Here is a 7,097-nt window from a genome sequence, read left to right as displayed (position 1 = left end):
GAGGCTTTAAGTCCAAGTTCAAAGTGCCAGGCTCTAGGGGCTAGGTGAAAGCCCCTCAACTTTGGGGTCCAGCTCTGCCTCCTGCTCCTGGCCCACTGGAGCTAGAGGGATTTCTTGATTTAGACAGTTGCTGGCTGCTGAGGCTGAGAAACCCCAAGGTTGACAAGTAAAAAGGCTCAGTCCTAATGTTACCAACCACACGGCAGACCATTAACTTAAGTCCATTATAAGTTCCAAGGTCAGCAGAGCATAGCAGGCTGCTGAGCAATGACACGGCTACATACAGGGTCCAAGTGTGCCATAGGTGAGAGACAATTCCCAAGGCTTCTCCTTAGATACAGGAAGCAGACCACATCCCAAAGGCTGCTTGTGATAGATCCCACCATGGAGTTGATTGCCAGTCTCATCATGGGCAATAACTATCACCAGCTTCCCAGTCACTCAGCCACGCCCAGCCAAGTTGACATACAATTTTAACTACCACAGCAGGCCTGGTGATTCTCTCTTTCAAGGTGTTTGGTTGTCCCTGAGAAGTTATGCCAACTCTGTCTTCTGTTGCTTCTGTAATGTAAGTGGCTAATTTTGTGGCATAGGTGCATATGTAAGATTATTTTCAGCAGATCTATCCTTGTTCCAGGGTATATTCCTGTTCATCTACCCCAACCTGATCTTGTCCCTGTCTATGCATTTATCCATAGCCTGGTGTTTGGTGTTAGTATAATTGAGTATTGTGCATGTACTAGTATTTGCCTCTGTGGTCTATATGTTATGTGCACATTTCAGTGTCCTTCCTTTCCCCTAGTGTCATCATGCTGGTCACAGACTCAAGGTTGTCAGTCTTTACACATGTAGACTCCTTGTTTTTCTTCCAGGAAGTGGCTGGTGGGTTTGAATTGCTGATTCTTTGGCTAGCAGCCCAATGCTTTAACCACAGCACCACCAACTAGGAATCCTATGTAAATGGTTATTATCACAGTTGCATCTGAGGATTAGACAGATCCTAGCAATGGGGACACAGGCCTGGGGAAAGGGCTGGAGGAGGGGGCCCAGGTCCAGGTTTTGGTTGGTTGAGAAAGTGAGCACATTAAAAAGCTGCTACTTTTTGTCTACTTTTCTGTATCTTTGCATAGTTTGCTTCATGCCTTCATGAATGTCTTGTCACCATATTCTTAAAAAACATCACACGAGCTCATATCTTTTATAATTTGTGATAAAGGCATCACTCTTGGAGAACATGCTTATGAAAGTACCTGCCCTTTGCTCTTCCTTCCCCTGGGTACTCTACAGAAGGGGCTGGCAAATTTCTCTGTAAATTTTATTTGTGTCAAGTAGGAAATATTTGAGGCATTATGGGCCATCTAATCTCTGCTGCAACTAATCAGTTATACCTCTGTAGAAAGAAAGCAGCCAGACAATACATAAATGAATGTGCATTGCTCTCGTCCAATAAAACTTTATTTATAGACACTGAATTTTAAATCCATATAATTTGTGAGTCATGAAACATTCTTCTTTTCAACCATTAAAAAATACCTATATATAATATGTATATGTATGTGTATGTGTATATGTATATGTATAAACCACTCCTAGCTCACAGCTTATGCAAAACTTGGTAGTAGGCAATATTTATCCCATGGGCTAGAGTTTGGTGACCCATGTTCTAGGGCATGTTTATTAAACTTGTAAGGAACAAGATGGGATGAAGTAAGTAAAAGAGCAGATACACTGAATGACAGAAACTAAATTAAATATTTGTGATAGACTGAGAAGAAAATTTGAATGATTTGTATGATATCCAATTGGGATAAATTAGCCCTAATCTTATCCAACTGGACATTATTTCACCTGGAAATAGTATTAGGAACTATTGACAATATAAATAAAAACCCACAGCCTCTCTGGATGTAATATAGATCAAGACAACAAGTGAAATATTTGAATTATAACCACAGGTACTGAAAGAAAGTATATAGCAGTGGTTAGAGTACAGGTCAAGATCCACATTCCCAGCCCAACTTTATCAAGTATGGTCAAATGACTTTAGACCAGTTACTGAACCTCTTTTGTTCCTCAGTTTGCTCATCTATAAAACAATATATGTACTTTTTAGATTTGTTGTGAGGATTAAATGAGCTAATACATATAAAGTTCTTAGGACACTATTAGTTCTAAGTAAAAAAATGTTAGCTATTTTTGATGGTTAAGATTGAGTGTCAATGCCATGATCCTCAGTTGTTTGGCAGTTATGTAATGTGTAATTTGGCAGTTATGAAATGATGTAATCATCCTCTGTGATATGATCTTATGTGATCAGCCAATCAGTTGTAAGGGGATTTTCCTTGGGAATGTGGCCTACACCTAATATGGACATTCTGGCAAAACTTGCTCTCGATCCTCCATCCAGCTCATCATCTTCTTACCTACATATTTTGGATTCATCAGCCTCTGCAGCCCATGAGCCAGTAGCCTGCCATCTGACCTGCTGTCCTTGGGTTTGTCAGTCCCTGAAGCTACGTGACTCAGGAGAAGCCTACAGCCTGATACTTGACCCACAGACTTGGGACTTGCCAACCTCTACAACTGTGTGAATTATTTTCATTTGCAGAGAGGGAGGGAGGAAGAGATGGAAGGAGAGAGAGAGAAAGAGGGAAGTAAGGGAAAGAGAGAAAGAAAAAAAAGAAAGAAAGAAAAAAAAAAAGAAAGGAAAGAGAGAAAGAGAGAGATTGTTGGCATAGTGGAAAAGGCATTTGGCTGCTAACCAGAAAGTCAGCAGTTCAAACCCACCAGCTGCTCTGTGGAAGGAAGATGGGGTGATCTACTTCCATAAAGATTTACAGCCTCAGAAACCCAATGGGGGGTCACTATGAGTCAGAATTGACTCGATGGCAGTGAGTTGTTTTTTAAAAATATATCTCTATCTATCTATATATCCATCCATCTATCTATCTATCCATCCATCTATATAAAATAGTGCTTCTCTAGAGCACTATTAGGAGCTCTGCTGGCACAGTGGTTAAAGCATTCAGCTGCTAACAAAAAGGTCAGTGGTTCAAACCCATCAGACACTCTGCAGGAGACAGATGAGGGAGTCTGCTTCTGTAAAGATTTACAACTTTGGAAACCCTATAGGGCAGTTCTATGCTGTCCTATAAGGTCACTACGAGTTGGAATTGACTCGATGGCAGGTGTTTTTTTTTTGTTGTTGTTGTTGTTGTTGTTTGTTTTTGAGCATTGTAACTCTAAGACACTATTACTTTGTACACTATTGTTAAGCATGTTGATCTAGTCACACATACAGAGAAAGAAAGCACAGAAGCACTTTGGCAAAATTCATTAGATGTTGGGTTGTTAGACATATTCACATTGACATATTCACCTTTTTAGAATACTTTCATTTGAGATAACTGTAGATTCACATGCACTTGTAAGAAATAATACTCTTTACCCAATTTTCCCCAGTGGTAACACTCTCCATAACTATACTACAATAGCACAACCAGAAAACTGATATTGATATAATCCACTGACTTATTCAGATTTCACCAGTATTATATGCACTCAAGTGGGTGTGTATTTAGTTCTATACAGTATTGCCACATATGTAGATTTGCGTAAATACCACCACAGTCAAGATACAGAACAGTTCCATCACAAGGATCCCTTGTGCTTTCTCTGGTACCTACCCTCCCCACCTCACTTCCTTAAACCCTGGAAACTACTAATCTGTTGTCCACCCCTTTAATTTTGTCATTTCAGAAATTTTACATAAATGTAATCATATAGTATGCAACCTTTTGAGGTTGGCTTTTTATCACTTGGCATAATCCCCTTCTGATTCATCCAAGTTATGGGGATCAATCATTTTTTTCCTTTCTACCGCTGAGTGGTATTTCATGGTATGAATACTCCACGAATGAAATCACATTTTAAAAATGTTTGCCATGCAACATTTATTCTGGTCTTTTTCTATTGGCATGCCAAATAGAAAGCTGCCAAAAGGAAGCTTTGTTGTTGTTGTTATGTGCCCTCGAGTCGAGTCGGCCCGACCCCTCCCTCCTTTGCATCTCTCTATTTCAAAGGAAGCTATAAGCTATTTGAAATAGAGAGATGCAAAGGAGGGAGGGGTCCGAGAGCAAAACTGGTAGCTGGAGGAAGAAGTGTGAGGCCAGCGGGAAAGAGGTGAGGTGGGGCCAAGTGAGAGTGGGATGGAGAAGCAGTCAACTTGAACTCCTCACTGCTTCCTTGGTTAAAAGTGGTTAAAGCATTCAGCTGCTAACTAAAAGGTCAGTGGTTCAAACCCACCAGCCACTCTGCAGGAGAAAGATGAGGCAGTCTGCTTACTCTCTCCAAATCCTCCCTAGCCCACTACCCCCACACAAAAGCAAAAACTCACAAAAACAAAAACCCCACTCTCTCCTTAGTTTTCTCTCTCAAAAATTATAACCATTGTAATGCTAAATTCTCCACACTTCGATTATATTAATTCCATTGACTTGGGGTCAGAGGCTGTTGTCCTTTTAGCATTTTTTTTCCTTTTTTTGGTAATCCCAGTACTTGACAGGCACAGTGTGGAGAGTTGTTACTGTGGAATGAATGAGATGAAAGAGTAAGATCAATTGAAGTGCAAACATTCCAGAGAACAATTTAGCCCAAGAATACAAGTTCGGGAGGGTAAATGAAAAGCGTGCTTGGTTTGTTTGCCTTTTATTTCCCACTCTCAGGGTCTAAGAACTTTTTCTTTTAAGCCAAAATATATTGTACATAAGGAAATACATTGACCATACACTAGAAAGTAAATTTAAAAGTTCCTACTGAAAGAGCTCTAGTGGCACAGTGCCAAAGGCATCTGACTGCTAACCAGAAGGCTGGCGGTTCAAACCCACCAGCCACTCCTGGGAAGGAAGATGGGGCAATCTACTTCCGTAGTGATGCTGCCTAGGAAACCCAAGGAGGGGTCACTATGAGTCGGGTCTGACTTGACGGCACATAACAACAACATATAATATATATTAATTATTTATTATAAACGAAACTCACTTCCATCGAGTTGATTCCAACTCATAGTGACCTGCATTGGGTTTTGAAGGCTGTAAATCTTTACAAAAGCAGACTGCCTCATCTTTCTTCCAAGGAGCAGCTGCTGGGTTTGAAACGCCGACTTTTTTTGGTTAGCAGCCAAATGCCTTAACCACTACACCACCAGAGTTTCTTAATTATACATTGTAATAAATGATAATTCTTATTTTTAATGAACATTGGTGTACAAATCTCTGTTTCAGTCTCTGCTTTCAAGTCTTTTGGGTATATACCTAGTAGTGGAATTGCTGGGCCATATGGTAGTTCTGTTTTTAGTTTTTTGAATAACAGCCATGCCATTTTCTACATCCACTGTGTCATTTTGCATTCCTACCAGGAATGGGTAAGAGTTCCACTTTCCCCACATTTCATCAACATTCAACATTTGTTATCTTCTGTTTTGTTGTTGTAGTTGTTTGTTTTTAAATCTTAGCTGCCCTTCAAAAACAAACAAACAAAGAAACTCACTGCCATGAGTTGATTCCCCATCATTCTTCCATGGAGCGTCTGGTGGGTTTGAATCACCAACCTTCCGGTTAGCAGTCAAATGCCTTAGGCACTGAGCCACCAGAGCTCCTTTAGCTGCCCTCCTGAGAGTGAAATGATATCTCACCGTGGTTTTGATTTGCTTCTCTCTAATGGTTAATGATGTTGAGCATCTTTTCACGTATTTGATGGTGATGTGACTGTCCTCTTTAGCAAAGTATCTATTCAAGTCCTTTGACCATTTTATGATTGAGTTATTTGTCTTCCTGTTGTTAAGTTATCAAAGGTTTATATGTGTTTTAGCTATTAAATTCTGATCATATATATGGTTTCCAAAGATATTCTCCCAGTTGGTAGCTTGCTGTGGTAGTTAAGGCCGTTTGTCAACTTGGCTGGGCAGTGGTTTTGAGTGGCTTGGCAGCTGTATGGTATTCCTTATGATAAGATTGTAATCACTTCCACAGTGGAATCTGCTGTGAGATGTTAATCAGTGGAAAGGGAGCTGCCTTTGGGGGTGTGGCCTGCTTCTAGTATAAAAGGAGAAGCTTTGAAAAAAGGTCTCTAGCTCTTTGGCACCTTTGGATTCTGTATTTGGCTAAGTCTTCCTCTCCAGCTCCTGCACTTAAACCAGTGGTCTGCTGTTCTGCCTGATGATCTTGGGATTGCGCCATTTTACCTGTCAATCTTGGGTACGTCAGCCTCAGTAGCTGGCAGTTGCCTGAGTTAGGAGACTCCTCTAGCTCCAATGGACCTGGAATAAGAGGCAGAACTGAAGGCCAAGGTCAACTTCTAGCCTCCTAAACTGTAAGAGAATAAATTCCTGTTTGTTAAGGCGTCCACTTGTGCTATAGCAGCACTAGGTCTGACTCAACGGCACATAATAACAACAACAACAAGAGAACCAAGAAACACAGCTTTTCACTTTTTTGGTAAGTCTTTTGATAAACAAAAGTTTTTCCTTTTTATGAAGTCTCATTCATGTGTTTCATCTTTCATTGCTTGTGCTTTTATTTTATAGTAGATGATCTATTGTTAAAATTATCTATTGTTAAAATAGCAGCACCCCTGCATTTTCTTCCAAGAATTTGTGGTTTTAGTTTTCACATCTAGGTTGCAGAATCTGTTTTTCTTCTTCCTTTTTCAAGATCTATTTGCCTTCTTTTTGTTAAAAATATTTTTATTATGATTTGGGTGCAATTTACAAAGCAGGTTAATTTTACACTCAACAGGACATTTCACAACATGGATTACAATCCCCACAATGTAATAGCTCTCCTCCTCCCTCCTTCCTGTGGTTACCCCTTCCCTGTGTCCTTCTCACCTATGCATTCCTGACTGTCTAGTTTTCTTCCTGCCCTTGACTATTCTAAGGTATGCATCTCTCTGGCATAGTTGTAGTTTGGCTGAGAGCTAATTCACAAGAGTGAATCTAATTCCATTGAACCCACACCTGTGGTTTCCAGCCAAACAAAAGACAGGCATATGAGTTGAACATTTACCTCAGGTAGATACACTCCTTGGAGAGAACAATC

This window comes from Orycteropus afer, unplaced genomic scaffold, assembly GCF_000298275.1.
Source record: "Orycteropus afer afer isolate SDZICR_OR568_19922 unplaced genomic scaffold, OryAfe1.0 scaffold00002, whole genome shotgun sequence".
NCBI classification, from domain to species: Eukaryota; Metazoa; Chordata; class Mammalia; order Tubulidentata; family Orycteropodidae; genus Orycteropus; species Orycteropus afer.
Note: the sequence above shows the minus strand (reverse complement) of the source record.